The 22,511-nt window shown below is 39.2% G+C and overlaps 1 long non-coding RNA gene across 1 annotated transcript; it reads left to right on the forward strand.

The window, feature by feature from the left end:
- The first annotated feature begins 634 nt into the window (after window positions 1-634).
- Window positions 635-21,245, forward strand: LOC145538486 (uncharacterized). The gene is made up of 2 exons (XR_014076892.1): window positions 635-1,156; window positions 18,839-21,245. It is a non-coding gene; the product is annotated as an uncharacterized LOC145538486 (long non-coding RNA).
- The last annotated feature ends 1,266 nt before the right edge of the window (window positions 21,246-22,511 follow it).

Genomic DNA, 22,511 nt, shown 5'->3' on the forward strand with positions numbered 1-22,511 from the left:
TTTTTTTTCTTTTTTTTCCCACTGAGATCATTTTATCATCTTATGAGCACAGACTTTGCTTGCCAAAAGGCCATGATTCTCAGCTAGAAAAATAACATTCCTATCTGGAACCTGTATGGTGTCTTAAATGTCGGTGTCTAAATTCTTTTCTTATGCCACACACTTGTAAATTGCTCACATGCTCTCTAATTCCAATTTAAGATGATTAACTCCTAAAAGGAATGGCTATAACATCTTTTCAGAAGCTATCATAAGGCAGAGAGAATCATCAGTAATTAGACTGGAGATGACGTCTCATTCTACTTCTTTAACTTATCTTAAAATGACTTTCTTATGGTTTCAGGAAATAGCAGCCCTGTTCTCCATTCAGGAATGTAATACACAAAGTTCTCTACTAGGCAACTGTTCAGGCTCCATTATATCACGTTGTAGCCCTTGTCTTTCTAGATCGCATTTTTAGCCCATCATCTGTGAAAGTCACCCTAATCCCTTGTTCTTGCATTCACCTCACCCTGAACCCTTTCGAGCCCATCCATGGAGAGAGGCACAGTGTTCTTTGGGCTCCAGCCAAAGGAGAAATGCTGATTATGTGATGACCACAGGCACGGCCTGTCCCCTTCAAATGGCACACAGCAATGGCAGAGGGATGCCACTGGGGAATGCTGGCTCCCCTCTTGCTGGGTGAACCTGTATTAACATGTTTGGGATAATGAAACCAGCTAATTTGGTCAGCAGATGTAACATAAAAACTTTTAACAAGCATACTTCAATAACAAAGGTCCATCTGGTCAAAGCTATGGTTTTTCCAGTAGTCATGTACGGATGTGAGAGTTGGACTATAAAGAAAGCTGAGTGCTGAAGAATTGATGCTTTTGAACTGTGGTGTTGGAGAAGACTCTTGAGAGTCCCTTGGACTGCAAAGAGATCAAACCAATCAATCCTAAAGGAAATCAATCCTAAATATTCATTGGAAGGACTGATGCTGAAGCTGAAGCTCCAATACTTTGGCCACTTGATGAGAAGAACTGACTCGTTGAAGAAGACCCTGATGCTGGGAAAGATCGAAGGCAGGAGGAGAAGGGGACGACAGAGGATGAAATGGTTGGCTGGCATCACCAACTTGATGGACATGAGTTTGACTAAGCTCTGGGAGTTGGTAATGTATAACAAAGCCTGGTGTGCTGCAGTCCATGGGGTTGCAAAGTGTCGGTCACAACTGAGTGACTGAACTGATCTGAAGCATACTTTGCAAGCAAACCAAAGATGTGAGCCATAATTAAGTCTTGCAAGACAGTTAAAAGCCTAAAAAGTCATAACAAGTCTATCAATACCACTAATTGGGAACTTTTCAAAACTCTCTTACCTAAATGCTTGCAAAATAAGATGCTTATTTTGAAGGCTACCTGGTGTAACAAAGGGAGGTCTCAAGTCAAAAAGCATTTACATGTATGTAATATTAGAGGAGAGTGGAAATTTTCATTTAGGTCAGTATTTAATTACCTGCCTGCTATTTCCAAATCAAATTATAGTATTGATAGAAGACAATTTTAGAAAAAAATGTATTGCCATAAATTTGTATGATTGTGGCTTTGACATGCAATGATTTAATAGTAATTCTTAGTCTCATCAAATCTGTATCTCTTAATACAAAGAACTAACTCCTGCACTAAATAATTCTACTGTAACATTTTTTCCCTTTGATTCTGTGGAGTTATTAAGGCTTTTGGTCTTCAGTGCTGTAAGATGCAAATAATAAGAGAGAGAGAGACAGCATACTTTTTGTTATCAGTGGGTATCTTGGAGGAAAAAAAAATGAAGTTTTTAGAAAGGATTGATTATCAGCAGAGGATATAAAGGGGATTCAGGAGAGGCCTCAGAGAAATAGAGCAGGAATAAAGAGTGCTCGTGTGTGCACGCATCTTCAAATTTGGAGGAAGTGGTAGGAGGCAATTCTAGAAAGGAATTGGAAAATCTTTCCTCCTCCTCTTTCCCCATGCAACTACTTCACAATTTTGCCACAAGTTAGCCCTGCCTCTAAGGTCTCTAGTGACTTGTCCACCTTCCATCTTATTCCATTTATAAATGCACATGAAGACCTAAGATAACTGCTCTTGGCACAAACCAAAGAAGAGTAATTGAGAAGAGTAAACAAGGAAGCCAACTCTAAGTGGCTCAACATTATATAGGGGCAAAGAATAATGGATTGGTTCCAAAAAGTGCCACATTACTCAAATGAGGCCACAAGCTGCCTGTTTCCAGGACATTCTTGGGGGTCAGTTACTCCCAGGAAGGGACTCTGTTGCATGCAATCCTTTGAAAAGCCAAGCATGCCTCCCTAATGAAACAACAGACCAGCATGCCAGCAGATTAAGATATTGTTCTGGGACAAAGGGGAACATATGTAGGCTATTCTGAGAAGGCTAAAAAGTCCTGATTGCCCCACAGATTGGCCCAGACAATTTCATCAGCCTTGAGTGCATTGCAGAAGAAAAATTTTTATTAACATAATTTTCCTTTTTGTTTGATACAAGTTGTAATTCTTTTCTAATTATCATGAGTTGATCCAACAAAGAGCAAAAGAAGAAATATTTGCTCTTGATTATATGCACTGCTGTTTTCTTGGGAAAGGAGATGAGTGGGGGTGAATATTGAAAAGAAGGAACCAGAAGGCATAAATAAGACTATATTCTTGGCTCCCACTTAGAAGGAAGCAGAATATTTGGAGCAATAGCACAGACATCTGCTGAACAGCCATGCTCCTTAGTCTACCACAAATTGGCTCTTTCCAGATTATAAATATATGTTTTTCCAAAAGAGGAGCATCAATACTATTGCTTATTCACACTATTTTTTTTTAATGTTAAAGTTTCACCAGACATACAATATTATGAGGAATCTTTTTCAAGTCTTGCCTATTTTTCCTTCTTAGAAAAAGTTGAGGTTCTCGGTGTGAGATTCTTGTGAAACTTATTTTTGAGGCAATTTCTATAAATAAACTAAAACATTGTTTTGTGGCTAATTTCTCTCTCAACTAAGATAGTTTACATCAGTTGATGTTGGCAGGAAAATACCCATCTATTTCATCTTGATTGATTATTTCCTTCAACTAAAAAAAAAACAAAAAACCACAAAGATAATTATGTCCCAGGAGATAGTTAAGCAAAAGTGTAAAATATACAAAAAGAATACCATCTTGTGAGCTGCACTGCTAGAATGACAATAAAACCTTAACCCTAGGAAGTAATGCTATGGTGTCTAAGCAGGTGCCCTCATGTTGTAATATGAGCCACTGAGTTGATGGCCCACACTGAGAGGACCACATCCTTTCCCTACATGGATCCAGACACTGTCTTGTCCTTGGGTCTCAAAGGGAATGACCTTGTTAACTCTGTGACCTAGAACCAGATACCCTGGAAAAGCAAATGATTTGGAGAGACTTACCAAGGATTCTAATCTATTTTGGGCAGTGCCACTGGGTGTGATATTGAGTGGTTTAGGAAGCCAAAGAAAATTGACTGCAAGATGACAAAGGAAAGGCCCAACGGATTTCAGGTGTTTGAATTCAGAAGAGAGCTTCTTGGTTTTAACAAACTTACCCCAAATCCTGGAAATATCAGCTAGGGAATACCAGCTAAAATGTATGAATTGTTTTGAGTCAAGTGGTAGAAGTAAACTCAGTAAGCATTTATTATTTTAAAATGCTGATTCACAGTTAAAGGAAGGGTTTAGATAAATTCATCATATAATATACTTCCACAAAACAGAGACTTAGTTTGAGTTGCAAAAGCCTGAAATGTCATGTAGTTCATTCTCTTAATTTTACTAGAGGAAGAAAATACGGTCAAGAGAGGCTAAGTGATTCAGATAAGATCACACAGCCAATTCGTGACTCTCAACTAGATGCCAGACCTGAGGAGCCCAACTTTATCGAGACTATTTTAAAAAAAATGTTGTAAGAGATATATACATATGTATACATATATAATCATTTGAGATTCAAAATGTGCATTATCACATAAAAATTCCAAGTAATCTTACTGTAAAGAAATCTATTCAGCTTTATTAAACTCAACTTTTCTAAACTCACTTGACCGCAGAGCCCTTTTGGACATGCAACAATTATTAAGATCCTATGAAACTAAATCATGAAAATTCTGCATGAAAACTTCATTTGCGTCCATAATTCTATCGATTTGCTGTCTCATTTTTTAACCTGCTTAATTCAGGCTAGAAATCTGGGCAACACATAAAAATGGATTATTAAATAAAACCCCACACAATTTTTCACTCAGTCAGGTCATTAAAGTAACATTGAAATTCCAAGGTTATGCCTACACAGATCTGCTGCATGGCTAGAACCAAAGGGGGCCTCTGTATTTTTTTTACACACTTGCCAACTAATGCAGCGTTGGTTCACTTTTTCAAAGGCAGATAGCCATAGCATCACACATGTACCAACTGATTTGAAGAGAATTGTCTTCAAAACTGATAGGTATTTTGTGTTATAAGGCAAAGTAGTTCAAACAACAGAGCTATGTCTGCAGACCTTTAATGTATTGTTGAGAGCATATTTAGCTTGAGCTATATCCTTATCTCTGAATTAAACAACAAGGAGCTTAATGCCTCATACTAGAGATTTATAAAAGCTTCATTCTATTTTAAAACCTACTCAGCAATTCCTGTGGCCTTGTCATTTCACCTCTGTGAAGTGAGAATATAATGCTGTCAGATGATATAGAAATTCTTATATTCTTAAGTGTTTCTGTGATTTTCTGGCTCAAGGAAACAGACATGGAGAGGTAGCATTCACTGCTGCCAAATGCTGCAGAACTCTGTTAGGTACAGTAACACTACTCATTTCATCCCTCATGTCAGAATGATTTCTAGTAGAATCATGCATAACCAGCCAGTGTTAATGTCAACTGAGTTCCCTTGAGATGAGCATACTTCACACACACACATACACACACACCAAACTCACAAATGCCTGGAAAGTACTGACATCCCCTTGGGCTTAAATGTACCCAGCACTAATACTTGACTTAGGAGTTTTAGGAGTTTTAAATGCCAATCTAGTCAATATTCTGCCCAAGTGTCACCAACCTATTCATGTTGATTCCCTGTAGAGTGCTCCTCTTGAAATAAATGCTAAATTAAATTGAAAAGTACCAAAATACTCATGTGATTATCATAGTCTAATACTGCTAAACTGCAACTTATGCAATTCAATTTAAGAGGAAATTACATTTATACCTCCAATCAATGAACCAATGTTATGACACATTTGGTAACTAGCACTTCTTTTGACTTTGCCCATCCCTACCCTTGAATGGATATTTTTAGACTGAGGTGGAAAGGGTTATTTGTTGTAAGCTTGCCCTTAATACTGCTTTGAGTATGTTTCTATATACATAATTGGCTCTATGAGATTTGGAGGGTAATAAGATTGTTAAGGAGGACTAAAACCTCTATAGTTGTAAGTTTCAGAACATTTCTAGAACTTGAAGTAATTTGAAAAGAGGTTTCTTTGAAGGGTGGTTTTTCTCTATTTGTCTCATAGAATAGTTAAAATCAACTCTGATTTCTTTGTAGGTCTGGTAAGTTGAGTAACTGGCTGCCCTATATTTTAGTTCTTCCAAGACTGCTTGCAAGCCAAAAAGTGTAAAAAAAAAAAAACAAAAAAAAAACGGCGAGATGATACATGACTCTAAGATCAGGTCAAGTCAGGCTTTTCTGTACTAACTCATGCTTTTTGATACTAACGGATTACGATAAATCACAGTAGAACCAGAGTTTAGCTATCTGGGTAAATCATGAATACAATTTTGGTGATATTTTCATTCCCGTTTCTTCTAGAAGCAGTTTATAGAAGTACCAATTTCTCTTGAGATCAAGAAGATATTTCATTTGAGTTGCCATTTTAAGATGGTATCCTTACATTTTTAGTAGCCAATACCCAATATTCTTCCTACTGGTATCCACTTTAAAATTGTGCATCCATCATAAAACCATCTTTCCAAGAAAGTGGTATTCCGTTTTCAGTTCAGTTGCTCAGTCGTGTCTGACTCTTTGTGACCATATGGACTGCAGCACACCAGGCCTCCCTGTCCATCACCAACTCCTGGAGGTTACTCAAACTCATGTCCATCAAGTCAGTGATACCAGCCAACCATCTCATCCTCTGTCATCCCCTTTTCCTCCTGCCTTCAATATTTCCCAGCATCAGGGTTTTTTTTCCAGTGAGTCAGTTCTTTGCATCAGGTGGTCAAAGTATTGGGGCTTCAGCTTCAGCATCAGTCCTGCCAATGAATATTCAGGACTGATTTCCTTTAGGATTGACTGGTTTGATCTCCCTGAAGTCCAAGGGACTCTCAAGAGTCTTCTCCAACACCACAGTCCAAAAGCATCAATTCTTCAGTGCTCAGCTTTCTTTATAGTCCAACTCTCACATCGATACATGACTACTGAAAAAACAATAGCTTTGACTAGACAGACCTTTGTTGGCAAAGTAATGTCTCTGCTTCTTAATATGCTGTCTAGGTTGGACATAACTTGTCTTCCAGGGAGCAAGTGTCTTTTAATTTCATGGCTGCAGTCACCATCTGCAGTGATTTCAGAGCCCAAGAAAATAAAGTCTTTCACTGTTTCCATTGTTTCCCCATCTTATTTGCCATGAAGTGACGGGACCAGATGCCATGATCTTAGTTTTATAAATGTTGAGTTTTAAGCCAACTTTTTCACTCTCCATTTTCATTTTCATCAAGAGGCTCTTTAGTTCTTCTTTGTTTTCTGCCATAAGGGTGGTCCCATCTGTATATCTAAGGTTATTGATATTTCTCCTGGCTGTCTTGACTCCAGCTTGTGCTTCATCCAGCCCAGCGTTTCTCATGATGTACTCTGCATATAAGTTAAATAAGCAGGATGACAATATACAGCCTTGACATACTACTTTCCCAATTTGGAGCTGGTCTGTTGTTCCATGTCCAGTTCTAACTGTTACTTCTTGACCCACATACAGATTTCTCAGGAGGCAGATAACTGATAGTCCCATCTCTTGAAGAATTTTCCACAGTTTGTTGTGGTCCACATAGTTAAAAGCTTTGGTGTAGTCAATAAGGCAGAAGTAGATGTTTCTCTGGAATTCTCTTGATCGATGATCCAATGGATGTTGGCAATTTGATCTCTGGTTCCTCTGCCTTTTCTAAATCCAGCTTGAACATCTGGAAGTTCATGGTTCATGTACTGTTGAAGCCTGGCTTCGAGGATTTTGAGCATTGCTTTGTTAGCATGTGAGATGAGTGCAATTGTGCAATAGTTTGAACATTCTTTGGCATTGCCTTTCTTTGGGATTGGAATGAAAACTGACCTTTTCCAGTCCTGTGGCCACTGCTGAGTTTTCCAAATTTGCTGGCATATTGAGTGCAGCACTTTCACAGCATCATCTTTCAGGATTTGAAATAGCTCAACTGGAATTCCATCACCTCCACTACCTTTGTTCTTAGTGAGGCTTTCTAAGGCCCACTTGACTTCACATTCCAGGATGTCTGGCTCTAGGTAAGTGATCACACCATCGTGGTTATCTGGGTCAGAAAGATCTTTTTTTGTATAGTTCTTTTGTGTATTCTTGCCACCTCTTCTTAATATCTTCTGCTTCTGTTAGGTCCATACCATTTCTGTCCTTTATTGAGCCCATCTTTGCATGAAATGTTCCCTTGGTATCTCTAATTTTCTTGAAAAGATCTCTAGTCTTTCCCATTCTATTGTTTTCTTTTATTATTCCCTTTATTATTAGTTGCATTGATTCCTGAGGAAGGCTTTCTTATCTCTCTTTGCTATTCCTTGGAACTCTGCATTCAAATGGGTATATCTTTCCTTTTCTCCTTTGCATTTAGCCTCTCTTATTTTCTCAACTATCTGTAAGGCATGCTCAAACAACCATCTTGCCTTTTTGCATTTTTTCCCCTTGGGTTTGGTCTTGATCACTGTCTCCCATACAATGTCAGAAAGCTCCATCCATAGTTCTTCAGGCACTCTATCTATCAAATCTGATCTAATCCCTTAAATCTATTTGTCACTTCCACTGTATAAGTGTAAGGTATTTAACTTTTGATAAATAAATGCATTTATTGATGGTGGAGTAGAAGGACATGGACTCATCTTCTCCTGCAAGAACTCCAAGATTACAGCTTGCTGCTGAACAAGCATCAACAGGAGAATGTTGGATCCCACCAAATAAATATACCCCATGTGCAAGGGCAAAGGAGAAGCCCCAGCAAGATGATAGGAGGGGCAAAATCGTGTTTAGAATCAAACCCATACCCACCAGGGACACTCAGAGGGTTCAAACAAAACCTTCTGCACACCTGGGAATCTCCCCAGAGACTGAGCCAGACCAGCCTTTGAGGGTTTGAGTGTCTCCTGTGGAGGTACAGGTCAGCAGTGGCCTGCTGCAGGGGAAGGGGCTCTGGGTGCAGCAGACCTGGGTATGGCATAAGCCCTCTTGGAGGAGGTCACCATTAACCCCACCATAGAGCTGCCAGAATTTACACAGGACTGGAAAACAGACTCTTGGAGGGCACAAACAAAACCTTGTGCACACCAGGACCCAGGAGAAAGGAGCAGTGACCACACAAGAGACTGACCAAGACTTTCCCATAAGTGTCCAGGAGTCTCCTGCAGAGATGCGGGTTGGCGGTGGCTTGCTGCAGGGTCAGGTCCACTCAGTGCAGCAGTTCATGCATGGGACCTTTTGAAAGAGGTCGCCATTATCTTCATTACCTCCATCATAGTTTGGTCTCAGGTCAAACAACAGGGAACGCAGCCCCGCCCAACAACATAAAGTTGGATTAAAGATTTACTGAGCATGTCCCCCCCCCCACCAATCAGAACAAGACCCAGTGTCCCTTTCAGTCAGTCTCTCCCATCAGCAAGCTTCCATAAGCCTCTTATCCTTATCCATCAGAGGGCAAACAGAATGAAAATCACAGTCACAGAAAACTAACCAATCTGATAACATGGACCACAGCCTTATCTAACTCAATGAAACCATGAGCCATTCTGTGTAGAGCCACCCAAGATGGACAGGTCATGGTGGAAAGTTCTGACAAAACGTGGTCTACTGGAGAAGGGAATGGAAAACCACTTCAGTATTCTTGCCTTGAGAACCCCATGAACAGTATGAAAAGGCAAAAAGATAGGACACTGAAAGATGAACTCCCCAGGTCAGTAGATGCCCAATATGCCAATGGAGAACAGTGGAGAAATAACTCCAGAAAGAATGAAAAGAAGGAGCCAAAGCAAAAACAACACCAAGTTGTGGATGTGACTGGTGATGGAAGTAAAGTCCGATGCTGTAAAGAACAATGTTGCACAGGAACCTTGAATGTTACATCCATGAATCAACATAAGTTGGAAGTGGTCAAATAGGAGATGGCAAGAATGAACATGGACATTTTAGGAATCAGTGAACTAAAATGGACTGGAATGGGTGAATTTAATTCAGATGACCATTATATCTACTACTGTGAGCAAGAATCCCTTAGAAGAAATGCAGTAGCCCTCATAGTCAACAAACAAGTCTGAAATGCAGTACTTGGGTGCAATCTCAAAAATGACAGAATGAACTCTGTTCATTTCCAAGGCAAACTATTCAATATCACAGTAATGCAAGTCTATGTCCCAACCAGTAATGCTGAAAAAGCTGAAGTTGAACAGTTCTATGAAGACCTACAAGACCTTCTAGAAATAGTACCCAAAAAAGATGTCCTTTTCATTATAGGAGACTGGAAGGCAAAAGTAGGAAGTCAAGAAATACGTGGGGTAACAGGCAAATTTGGCCTTGGAGTACAGAATGAAGCAGGTCAAAGGCTAACAGTTTTGCCAAGAGAACACACTGGTCATAGCAAACACCCTCTTCCAACAACACAAGAGAAGACTCTACACATGGGCATCACCAGATGGTCAACACCGAAATCAGATTGATTATATTCTTTGCAACCAGAGATGGAGAAGCTCTATCGAGTCAGCAAAAACAAGACTGGGAGCTAACTGTGGCTCAGATCATGAATTCCTATTGCCAAATTCAGACTTATATTGATCACTTAGGAAGACTATTATCTCTTCTAATATTTTCTCAGGACTTTTCTCTCTCTCTTCTCCTTTTGGGACTCCTTAAATGCAAATATTAAGGTGCTTGATGTTGTCCCAGAGATCTCTTAAACTGTCCTTATTTCTTTTCACTCTATTTTTTTTTTTTCTGTTCAGTGGCAGTGATTTACACTACTCTTTTCCAGCTGACTCATTTTTTCCTTCTATATCATTTAATGCATTCTAGATTTCTTCTAGTGTATTTTTTTCATTTATGTATTTTTCTTCTCTGGTGGTTCTTATATTTTCTTACTCTGTTAAAAAACTAATTTCTCTCTTGATGCATCCATCCTCCTTCTAAATTCTTTGATCATCTTTATGATCATTACTCTGAACTCTTTCTCAGGTAGGTTGCCTATCTCTAGGTCACTTAGTTCTTCTTGTGTTTTTTTGTTTTTAATATTTATTTATTTGGTTGCACTGGCTCTTAGTTGCAGGCGGCAGAATCTTTTATCTTCATTTCAGCATGCAGATTCCTTAGTTGCAGCATGTAAACTCTTAGTTGTGGCATATGGGATCTAGTTCCCTGATCAGGGATCAAACCCAGGCCCCCTGCACTGGGAGTACAGTCTTAGCCACTGAACCACAAGGGAAGTCCTTTCTTCTGGGGTTTTATCTTGTTCCTTCATCTGGAACATATTCCTCTGCTGCCTCATTTTGTTTAAATTGCTATGTGCATTTTTATGTATTTTGCAGGTTAGTTATATTTCTTGATTTTGGAGAAGTGGCCTTCTGTAGGAAATGTCCTTTGCATCCAAGCAGTGTTCTACCTTCTCATCACCCAAGCTATAGGCTCTAGGTTTTCCCCCTAAGAGGGCTGCGTGTGTCCTCTTGGTATCATAGACTAACTAGGTGAGCTGTCTGGTAGGCTTGATTGGCTTCTAATTTGGTGGGTCGTCAGGCCCTGCCTTGTGCAGATGCTGCTGACTGCTCTTTAGCAGGACTTGGTCATGAGATGGATATTTGTAGAGCCCTAGGGTTCCCTGGAGCTAGTGCTGGCCTACTGATGGGTGGAGTCAAGGCCCACCAACTGTCAGGTAAACAGGTAAAGACAGATTCTGGGGTGAGTGCCTGATGGTTGGCAGGCAAATCTTGTTTCTAGAGTCTGACTGCAGGCCCCAGAGATCCCAGGGCTTGTTTTAGATCATTGATGGAGGGGGGCCAGTTCTTGATATGGTTGAGTTTGTGGTCAATATGTGCCAAAGTTTGCATTGGCTTGCTAATGGAAAGGGCCACGGCCCAGCTTGTCCCAGGGTATGGTCTGATTTATTGTTGGCAGTATCATTCTGTAGGCTGCAGGATCATAGTTTTCTTGCTTCTGGTGTCTACGCTCTGGTGGGTGAGGCTGGTTTAGAGGCCTGTGCAGGTCTTCTGGCTAGAAGGGCTGGCACCTGCCTACTGATGGGTAGAGCCAAGTCTCGACCCCTCTGGTGGGCAGGACCATATCTAGGCAGCTTTGGGCTCAAGAAGTCTTTAGGCAGACTCTCTGCTGACAGATGGGATTGTATCCCCACTCAGTTGTTTGGTCTGAGGAATGGGTGTGTCCAATCTTGGCTCTAATAAGCCAACATGGCAGCTGCCAGGAATGTTCATGGAACTGAATGTTCACAAACATATCTGCCACCAGTGTCTATGTTCCCAGTGTGAGCCTCAGACACACCAGTGTCTCCAATAGAATCTCTAGGACCAGCAGTTTGGTCTGGCCCAGGCTCCTATCAAATTACTGCTCTTGCCCAGAGTCCTGGTGTACATGAGATTTTGTGTGCACCCTTTAAAGATGAAGTCTCTATTCCTCCCAGTCCTGAGGGCTCCTGCGATTAAGCCTATTGACCTTTAACGTGAAATGCTCTGGGTGCTCATCCTCACTGTGCCATACCCGTGGGCTGGGGAGCCTGATGTGGAGACAGAACTGCCACTCCTGTGGGACAACCTCTGCTATAATTATTCTCCAGTTTGTGGGTTGCCCACCTGGAGGTTATGAGGTTTGATTATATCACATCTCTGCCCCTCGTACCCATCTTGTTGTGGTTCCTTCTCCCAGTCTTTTTCACAGATGGCTGTTCTGCACATAGTTGTAATTTTTGCTATGCTTGTGAGAGGAAGTGAGCTCAGGTTCTTAATACTCTGCCTTCTTGGCTGCTCCTCCCCCACCGCCCCCAAACTTTCCAGTTTTTACTCTTAAAGTCTTCCTTCACTCCTGTCTTTGTGGAGGTCTCTCCTCCAATGCTTTGCCTGAGTAAACTTTTCACTAGTTTCTGGTTTTCCTAAGCGCACTTTTCTTTCTTTTGTGCTTCATCTGGTTTCACTTGCTCTTTGGGTCCCACATTTAGAAGCTTTGTACCCAGCTCTTCAGAGGAGAGTTCTTTGTTCAAAAATCTGTATTTCTTTAATTTTGTATCTATATGAGATGAAGGTTCACTCAACTTATTGTGTTAATTATTTCATGATGTGTGTAAGTCAAATCATTACACTGTATACCTAAAACATACAGCGCCATATGTCAATTATTTCTCAGTAAATCTGGAAGAAAAAAGAGACCCTTTGTCTAAATTACATTTAAAACTACAGTATAGTTTCCAGAAGTCCAACAAAACAAATATAAACTCATTTTAACTTAAAGAATATTTTTTAGATATTGAGGTGAAGGAGATGAGGGGAATATATGCTAACAAGAAAGTTAATATCATTTCTTGAAAGGGGGGGAAAAACCCAGAAATGTCATTTTCTTTTCTAAACCTTCACTAGATGAAAGAAAATTAGTAACACTTGGTTTACTTATATTAACTTTTTATCCAAAAGCCCAAGAGTCCTGTATAGTGGTGATCTTAGATCAAAAAAGTATATCTTCCATTAATTTCTCTGCCTCCCCATACTTTGATTTCTTTTCAAGTTGCAGCTGTCTTGTATTTGCTCTTGCATATATTTCTTAATGCTAAGTGAAATCAGATGAGGAAATAAGATCAAGTCATTGTAAAAAGATCTTAAAGTTGCACAAGTCTTTAAAATTTATAGACCCTACTTTGGTTTCCCAAAGTTTAACACAAAGCAAAGAAATTTACTGTACTATACATTTTTATTTTATTTACTCTGATATATATGTGTGTATATATTATATATTAATATAAGTAATTTCAACAGCAATCAGAAAATCACTATTTACAAATTCTTCAGAGTAGATTTTAAATAGATTTTTTTGTTTGTTATATTGACTTCAGTGTAAACCAAAGATTATAGAAAGATATGTTCTAAAGGCAATATTCTTTTAAATATATATTTTAGTGAACTTGAGCAGGAAGGAGCAAGGCCTCCATTTGTTAACAAAGTTGTTAATATTTTCTACTTTCTTACATTGGTTTTCCATCTCTCTTAACCTCTGCTATCTTGCTGTCCCCAAAGGCATATGAGTCAGGGATCCATGAATTATCGATGTGTATATTATAATAACATAGAATTCACTATGACTAAGTTAGTGCCAGATTCAGGAAGAGAACAAAAACATTTGTGTAATCTTTAATTTAAAAAGAAATTCATGGATTTCAAATAGCCTGTGTTAGTATTTTTGATGTATGTCCAAGCTGAGGTGATATTTTAGGAAAGTTGGAGAGATGGCTTGGAGACAGTGGTTCTCAGACTTGAGCAACTGTACATTAGATTCACCTGGAAATCCTGTTAAACCTGATTGCTGGGCCTACCCTCAAAGTTTCTGATTCAGTAGCCCTGGAGTCCAACCAAGTATTTTCCTTTCTAACAGGTTTCCAAATGATGATGATACTACTTGTTAAGGGAAAAAATTTTGAAAACTACTAGAGTAAGAAATACCCAGAGACTTGGTATAGTTTTATAGTTTTGGGGTATTTTTTGTAGAATTGTATATGAGTTTTTTTTAACTGGAGGATAATTGCTTTACAATCCTATAAATCAATACAACAACATGAGTCAGTCATATTTATATTTATATGTATCCCCTCCCTTTTGAGCCTCCCTCCACCTTATTCCACCACTCTAGGTTGTCACAGAGTGCCAGGTTGGGCTCCCTGTGTTATACAGCAGCTTCCCGCTGGTTACCTATCTTACACATGATAGTATATATATATGTCAATGCTACTCTCTCAATTTATTCTACCCTCTCCTTCCCCTACTGTGTCCATGAGTTTGTTCTCTACATCTGCATTTATATCCCTTCCCTTCAAATATGCTCATCAGTATCATTTTTCTAGATTCCATGTATATGCATTAATATATATTTGTTTTTCTCTTTCTGACTTACTTCACTCTGTATGACAGACTCTAGGTTCATCCCCCTCAGTTGAACTGACTCAAATCCATGCCTTTTTATAGCTGAGTAATATTCCATTGTATATATGTACCACAACTTCTTTATCCATTCAATTGTTAATGGACATCTAGGTTGCTTCCATGTCCTAGTTATTGTAAATAGTGCTGCAATGAACATTGGGGTACATGGGTCTTTCTGAATTGTGGTTTTCTCAAGGTATATGCCCAGGAGTGGGATTGCTGGGTCATATGGTAGTTTTACTCTTTATTTGTTAAGGAATCTGTGTGTGTGTGTGTGTGTGTGTGTGTGTGTGTGTGTGTGTGTGTGTGTGTGTGTGTATGCTCAGTCATGTCCAACTCTTTATGATTTGATAGACTGTAGCCCACCAGGATCCTCTGTCCATGGAATTTTCCAGGCAAGAATACTGGATCCAGTTGCCATTTCCTTTTCCAGGGTATCTTCCCAACCCAGAGATCAAACCCACATCTCTTGCGTCTCCTGCACTGACAGATGGATTCTTTCCATACTCTTCTCCATAGTGGCTGTATCAGTTTATATACCCACCAACAATGCAGTAGGGTTCTCTATAACCCACATCCTCTCCAGGATTTATTGTTTGCAGTTTTTTGTTGATTACCATTCTGATTGGTGTGAGGTGATATCTCACTGTATTTTTGAGTTGCATTTCTCTAATAATGAGCAGTGTTGAGCATCTTTTTATGTATTTATTGACCATCTGTAAATCTTCTTTGGAGAAATGTCTGTTTAGGTCTTCTGCCCATTTTTTGATTGGATTGTTTTTCTGATATTGAGCTGTATGAGCTGCTTATATATTTTGGAGATTAATCCTTTGTCAGTTGCTTCACTTGCGATTATTTTCTCCCATTCTGATAGCTATCTTTTAATCTTGCTTATTGTTTCCTTTGCTGTACAAAAACTTTTAAGTTTAATTATGTCCCACTTTTTAATGTTTCTTTTATTTCCATTACTTTAGGAGGTAAATCAGGCTTCCCTGATAGCTTAGTTGGTAAAGAACCCACCTGCAATGCAGGAGACCCCCGGGTTGATCCCTGGGTGGGGAAGACCCACTGGAGAAGGGATAGGCTACCCACTCCAGTATTCTTCAGCTTCCCTTGTGGCTCAGCTCATAAAGAAACCACCTGCAATGCAGGAGACCTGGGTTTGATCCCTGGGTTGGGAAGATCCCCTGGAGAAGGGAAAGGCTATCCGCTCCAGTATTCTGGCCTGGAGAATTCCATGGACTGTATAGTCCATAGGATCACAAAGAGTCAGGCATGACTGAGCAACTTTTACTTTAGGAGGTAGGCCAAAGAAGATCTTTCTGTGATTTATGTCAGAGTGTACTGCCTATGTTTTCCTCTAAGAGCTTTATAGTTTCTAGCCTTACATAAGTCTCTAATCCATTTTGAGTTTATTTTTGTATATGGCATTCATAAATGTTCTAATTTCATTCTTTTACATATAGCTGTCCAGTTTTCCCAGCACCACACATTGAAGAGACTGTATCTTTTCTCCATTGTATATTATTGCCTCGTTTGTCAAAGATAAGGTGTCCATAGATGCATAAGTTTATCTCTGGGCTTTCTATCTTGTTTCATTGGTCTGTATTTCTGTTTTGGTGCCACTATCATACTGTCTTGATGACTGTAGTTTGGAGATAGGAAGGTTGATTCCTGCAGCTCTGTTTTTCTTTCTCAGGATTGCTTTGGCTCTTCAGGGTCTTCTGTGTTTCCATACAAATTGTGAAATTTTTTGTTGTAGTTCTGTGAAAAATATCATTGGTAGTTTGCTAGGGATTGCATTGAATCTGTACTTTGCTTTAGGTAATATAATCATTTTTACAATATTGATTCTTCCAATCCAAGAACATGGAATATCTCTCCATGTGTTGTCTTTGATTTCTTTCATCAGTGTCTTATAGTTCCTTGCATACAGGTCTTTTGTCTCTTTAGGTAGGTTTATTCCTAGGTATTTTAATCTTTCTGTTGCAATGGTGAATGGGATTGTTTCCTTAGTTTCTCTGATTTTTTCATTATTAGTGTGTATGAATGCAAGAGATTTCTGTGTATTAATTTTATATCCTGTGACTTTACAATATTCATTGATTAGTTCTAGTAACTTTCTGATGGCTTCTTTAGGATTTTCTATGTACAGTATTGTGTCATCTGCAAACAGTGAGTCTTCTTCTTTTCCAATCTGGATTCCTTTTATTTTTTTTCTTCTCTGATTCCATGGCTAGGACTTCTAAAACTATATTGAATAACAGTGGCAAGAGTGGGCACCCTTGTTTTGTTCCTGATCTTAGAGGAAATGCTTTCAGTTTTTCACCATTGAGAATAATGTTTGATCTAGGTTTGTCGTATATAGTCTTTATTATGTTGAGGTAGGTTCCTTCTATGCCTATTTCCTGGAGAGTTTTTATCATGAATGAATGTTGAATTTTGTCAGAAGCCTTCTCTGTATCTATTGAGATGATCATATGCTTATCTTTCAGTTTGTTAATGTGATGTATCACATTGATTTGTGTATATTGAAGAATCCTTGCATTCTTTGGATAAACCCCATTTGATGATGGTGTATGATCCTTTTAATGTTTTGTTGGATTCTGTTTGCTAGAATTTTGTTGAGGATTTTTGTATTTACGTTCATCAGTGATATTGGCCTGTAATTTTCTTTATTTGTGGCATCTTTGTCTGGTTTTGGTATCAGGGTGATGGTGGCCTCGTAAAATGAGTTTGGGAGTTCTTCTTCCCCTGCAGTTTTCTGGAAGAGTTTGAGCAGGATAGATGTTAGCTCTTTTCTAAACATTTGGTAGAATTAACCCATGAAGCCCTCTGGCTCTGGGCTTTGGTTTGTTGGAAGATATTTGATCAGTTTTGATTTCAGTGCTTGTGATTGGTTTGTTCAGATTTTCTATTTCTTCCTGGCTCAGTCTTGGAAGGTTATACTTTTATAAAAATTTGTCCATTTCTTCCAGATTGTCCACTTTATTACCATATAGTTGCTCATAGTAGCCTCTTATGATCCTTTGTATTTCTGCACTGTCTATTGTAACTTCTTTTTCATTTCTAATTATTGATATAGTTTTAAAAGGAAGGAAACTTCTTTGTCAGATTTCTCTTTCAGAACACATACATACAGCCACACAGACTTTATTTTCTTTACTAAATGATGCAAATTCCGCTAGATAGAGCCTAATGGGAATAACAATGATAGTAGTGAGTTACTGAAAAGCAGTAAATAAGATTTAGAGGGGATGCATAGGGATGAGTTAAAAAGGTGATTTGAGGGGTAAGTTTTATAAAACAGAGTACACTGACTTGCAGGCTTCCTGGGTGGCTCAGTGATAAAGAATCTGCCTCCCAATGCAGGAGACACAGGAGATGTGTGTTTGATCCCTGGGTTGGGAAGATCCCCTGGAGAAGAAAACGGAAACCCACTCCAGTAGTCTTGCTGAGGGAATCCCATGGACAGAGGAGCCTGGCGAGCTGTAGTCCATGGGGTTGCAAAGAGATAGACAAGACTGAGCATACATGAACACTGGCTTGACATATACCAGTCCTTACCCAGACAACAACAAACAATAAAACTTTGGATACTTATTTGCAAAGATGATTCATACTACCCAGATCTCTGGTCTGGTTATAAAACACATTTTTATCAGCTTGCGTGGGGAGAAAACATATCTGTTACACTCTTCTATCACACTATGGACCAGACACGAAAAAAGAAGCAATATGTTGAGTAGTTTTGTCAGAGATCAGTCCAATTAATTACAAATAATTGACAATTACTGAGCCTTTAGGTTCCCATCATTCTTCAAGTTCTTCTACAAGTGGTCACTAGTTCATATACCATCTATCCCAAGGGCATGCATGCATGTTATGTTGCTTCAGTCGTGTCCGACCCTTTGCGACCCTATGGACTGTAGCCTGCCAGACTCCTCTGTGCATGGGATTCTCCAGGCAAGAATACTGGAGTGGGTTGCCATGCCCCTCTCCAGGGGATCTTCCTGACCCAGGGATCGAACCTGTATATCTTACACCTCCAGCATTGGCCCAAGTGTTCTTTACCACTAGCGCCACCTGGGAAGACCCAAGGGCAGAGGAATTCTAACCATTTTTTCTAAAGCTGGGTATTGAGTCAGATTATTGTTTCCTAGACTAAGATGATTAATCAGAAGGCACTAATATTTTCACTCCGTGGGCTATGGCCTTCCCCTAAAAGACAAAATTCCAGTGATAACTGTTAAGCAAAATTATCTCAGGCAGCGAGTTTCAAATGCTTCTCAGTAGCTAAATTTCTTACTTTGACATCATTGAAAACTCAGATATGGTTTGAAAATGTAACATGGATCTTTGCCCTCCACTTGACCTTGGATTTCCTTTTCTCCAGGTGATGCATCACAAAACCTTGCTGTCTGCTTTGACTCCATTCTGTTCCTATGACCTGATGTGTTTACACACCATGCCTCTTTTCTTCTCAAAAGTTTCCTTGTCACTAACTGTGGCCATAAAATTACAAAGATTGATGAGTTGTTGTTGCTGCTGCTTTTATTGTTTTAAAACCTCTTTGGATTCCTGGATTACAGTCACCAGTAAAATGTCCACTGATTTATTTTTTCACTTTTCTCTAAAGTAAATTTTATGTGGATATAGTTTTTATAAAGTCTTCTAAAGGATTATTTTTGCATCATATATAAGTCCCAAGACTGTGAAGCAAAAGTCCCTAAACTTCGAAGTTTTTAAATCATCACTTTCTGGAGACATTTACCAGGCAGCCCCCAGGGAGACTTTCAGATCTCCCACATCACTGTCACTTTACACTGTTTTCAGTGGATACACAGTGAAGAGTGGAAGGAAAGTGAATACCTCTGTCATAGAAGAAGAAGAAAAAGAAAAGGGGAAGGAAAAGGAGAGGAAAGAAGGTCGACTATTGAACATCTCACACCAAGCAAGGCTATTCAGAGTATTTTAAATACATGAAGATGTGGTCTGCATGTGTGCTAAGTCTCTTCAGTCACATCAGACTCTTTGCAACTCCATGGGATCCCACCAGCCTCTTCTGTTCATGGGATTCTCCAGGCAAGAATACTGGAGTGGGTTGCTATGCCCTCTTCCAGTGGATCTTTCTGACCCAGGAATTAAGCTCACATCTCTTACGTCTCCTGCATTGGCACATAGGTTCTTTACCACTCACGCCACCTGGGAAACCCAAAGGTACAGTCTAATGGGATACAAAAATATAAACAATAGGTATGTGCAGCAGCATAAATAAGGTCTAAGACATTTGCTGTAAGAGTACAATGCTGACTACAGCTCTAGTAGGCTTAAATACACAGACTTCAAGATGGAATTGACTATAGCAGAAATAATATGCAACATAACATAGTCATCTCCAGGCTCAAAAGGAGATTTCCTGGGTTCAAGTTCTAATACCCAAGGAGATTTCTTGGGTTCAAGTTCTTGGTACAAGTTCTGATACAGTCTAACTGTGTGGCTAGAGCTTGTTACTTAACCTCTCTGAATATCTCTTCATCTTTAAATGGACATAAAAATCACCCTAGTTAAGAAGGCTGTCCTAAGGAGTAAGTGAGCTAACACATGCAAAATGCTTAGAACAGTACCTGACAAGTGATTCAGAGCCCTTGGTCAAGAATTTAAGTTATGCTGAGCTGGTAACCAGCTATGAGACTTGGGACAAATCCACCTTCATAAGTCTCATAACACACACCTAGATACACCTAACTTTCATGAGAATCAAGCAAAATAATGTATAAGACAGTATTTTTACAATTATAACATACAAGATATTTTGTAATTGCATTGAAATGATTTTGGATTGATACCCACTAAATTGCTAATAGTGGTTGGCTACCTCTGAGGAAGGGAATCTAAGCTTTTTACTTTCTTCTGTATTGCTTGAAATGTTTGGGAAAAGAGGTCACTTTTTACATATGTATCTTTTAGTGATAGTCTTTTTCACATGTTATTGTTAGCGAGAACCAGGAAAGCATTGAAAACCCTTGACATGTAGGGATTTTAGTTTTACTTCTAAGCACAAGCATCTCCGTACAGTGATTTACAATGTGAAAACCCTCAATTTACTCTCTGTATCTGCAGATATAGAGAAGGGTTTAAAGTTCTATATCTCTTTGCTTCTTGGAAGAGACTCATGTTGAGACAAAATTTAAAAGCTGGAAGGAAGTAGTTGTATAAAATATAGATTCTGGGAAAGGGGGTGAGGTATGCTAGGGCCAAGAGTAGTTCTTTTCTGGAACAGAATGTACAAAACGGGCTTAGAGCAGGCAGCCCAGATATAGCTGATCAAGAACCTTTAAGTTCTGTGATACAATATGCCCTTATACCAAGGGACTTAAAATCTAAGAACTTGATCACATTGCATAGAATGAGACTGAAATAATAGAAAACTGAAAGGAAGTTAGAGAAAGGAAATAAGGGTGATCTTGCTAGAGAATTTAACTGTGGAGTTCAAGAAGCATGAAAATAGTGTTGCCCAGAAGAAACAAATGTAGGTTGATGATTTCCTTCTTCTGAAATTTGGTGCATCTCACAGTATAGTTGAAAAAAACTGTAATTTGGTGATCATATAGCATAGTTGAAAAGCAATTTGGAATTTGGAATCAAAGGACATAGGTTCAAGTTCTGGTTGTATCAATATTAACTATATAATCATGAACAGGTCTCAATATCTCTGCACTCCTGTTTCCACAGCGTGGAGATGATGACAACATCTACTTCAGGGAGTTGCTGGGTGCAATAAATAAGAATGTATGTAAGAAGTAATGAGGAAAATTGTGATATTAATAATAACTAAAATAATCCTTTATACTAATTGGACATTTAGTAAGTGCTAGATGCCCTGGTGGCTCAGTCCGTAAAGAATCCACCTGCAATGTGAGAGACCTGGGTTCGATTCCTGGGTTGGGAAGAACCCATGAAGGAGGGCATCACAACCCACTCCAGTGTTCTTGCCTGGAGAATCCCCATGGACAGAGGAGCCTGGTGGGCTGCAGTCCATGGGGTCATAAAGAGTTGGACACGACATAACTAAGCACTAGATGCTGTGCTAAGAGCTTCACACACTTGTATCTCATGAGGCTGTTAGATTAAAGGTAATGTTTAGACATTCATTCATTTATTCATTCCATTCCTTTGACATATATCTACTGGACATTTTCTAATTATACCCAATGAATCCTACATTGTCACATATCCTACATTAAAAAAGTTTAGTACCTAGTGAAAGGTTGCTACTGCAAGTAGTGTGCCAGTATTAGTGACCTCCAGAGGAGAGGATTTCGATCCGGGGCCAGAGACCAGGCTTGACCACTTGCAACATTTTGTGAAACAGAATTTTATTAAAGTATAAGAAAGATAGAGAAAGCCTCTGACATAGACATAAGAAGGGGGCAGAAAGAATTTTGCTATTTTTTAGCAAGGTGTTTTATGTCTGTTTGTGAGCTGCTAATCACATAAGAGGGACACCTCAAGGCTGAGGGAGTTTCACCAGGCTCCTCTCCCACAATATGCATTTTTGAAATAGAATGGCATGAAGTATGTCATGCCCAGCCATAAAACAATTGACAGGAATACTGGTTTGTTGAGTCATTATCAGCCCAAGGTTTGCGAAAAGAAAAAAAGTTAGTTTTAGGTGGAACCACTTTGGAAAAAGGCAGTTTCCAAAGCAAATACATAGTTTCATTAACATAGCTTATGAAAAATATTTCCACAGGAAAAATGAATTGGTTAGTTCAAGGCAGAGCCAGGTGTTGTCAACACAGAATTAAAAGAAGCGTCTTTTAATTTTGTATAGAGAAGGGGAAAAAAACCATCTGCCACTTGCAGTTTATTTCCTCCTCCAGCTTGGGGACCTCTGGCTTTCCTACCTGTTACCCTCTCACTAGTAAAGGTTCCATTCCCACTATTTGATTAAGTATGCAAAAGGGAAAAGTTCTCACTTAGGAAGAACAAAGAAGCCTAGGGGTGGATGAGTGGATGGGTGTGTGGTGTGTGTGTGTTTGAAGATGTGGGTGGTCAGAGAAAAC

Source organism: Giraffa tippelskirchi, chromosome 2 (assembly GCF_054371585.1).
Source record: "Giraffa tippelskirchi isolate mGirTip1 chromosome 2, T2T-mGirTip1v1.2.pri, whole genome shotgun sequence".
Classification (NCBI taxonomy): Eukaryota; Metazoa; Chordata; class Mammalia; order Artiodactyla; family Giraffidae; genus Giraffa; species Giraffa tippelskirchi.